Source organism: Macaca mulatta, chromosome X (assembly GCF_049350105.2).
Source record: "Macaca mulatta isolate MMU2019108-1 chromosome X, T2T-MMU8v2.0, whole genome shotgun sequence".
In the NCBI taxonomy this organism is placed as follows: domain Eukaryota; kingdom Metazoa; phylum Chordata; class Mammalia; order Primates; family Cercopithecidae; genus Macaca; species Macaca mulatta.
In genome coordinates, this window is record NC_133426.1 from 78059657 (window position 1) to 78060383 (window position 727).

Consider the following 727-nt stretch of genomic DNA (forward strand, 5'->3'; position numbering starts at 1 on the left):
GATGTATTTTGTGTCCTGTTATATTGAGTGGCTTGATGAATAGGGTCATCCAGTGATGAAACCTGTATTTGAACAGCCTCAAACAGCAGCAAAGGACCAAATTTCCCTGCTGTAGCTATGATATTAGGAATTGTTTTCTCAGCCAGGTCTGGTGGAGGGTGGGGGGTTAGTTTATGATCCATTAAGGCGGCAAAGTGGCTGGATGTGGTGGCTCACGCCTGTAACCCCAGCACTTTGGGAGGCCGAGGCAGGTGGATCACTTGAGGTCAGGAGTTCAAGACCAGCCTGGCTAACATGGTGAAACTCCGTCTCTACTAAAAATACAGAAAACTAGCCGGGAGTGGTGGCACACACGCTTGTAATCCCAGCTACATGTGAGGCTGAGACAGGAGAATCGCTTGAACCCAGGAGGTGGAGGTTGCAATGAACTGAGATCGTGCCATTGCACTCCAGCCTGGACGACAGCCTGTGATCCCCAACACACCCATTCATGCTTGCTCCTCTTTTGCTTATGACCTCTCTGCTTTCATTTACCCTCGTAGTCTTGGTCTTCGTGTGGACCATTCTCTTCTTGGCTTTTGGGGGCAAAATTATTTTCCTTCCTGCTCTGTATAGTGGTCGAACTCTGCCACGAGCATCAGGGAGGAAGATACCAATTCATGAGGGGTCAGAACACGCTGTTTGCCAGTTTTCTCAGAGATATAAAAATGAGAGGGAAGATTTTTTT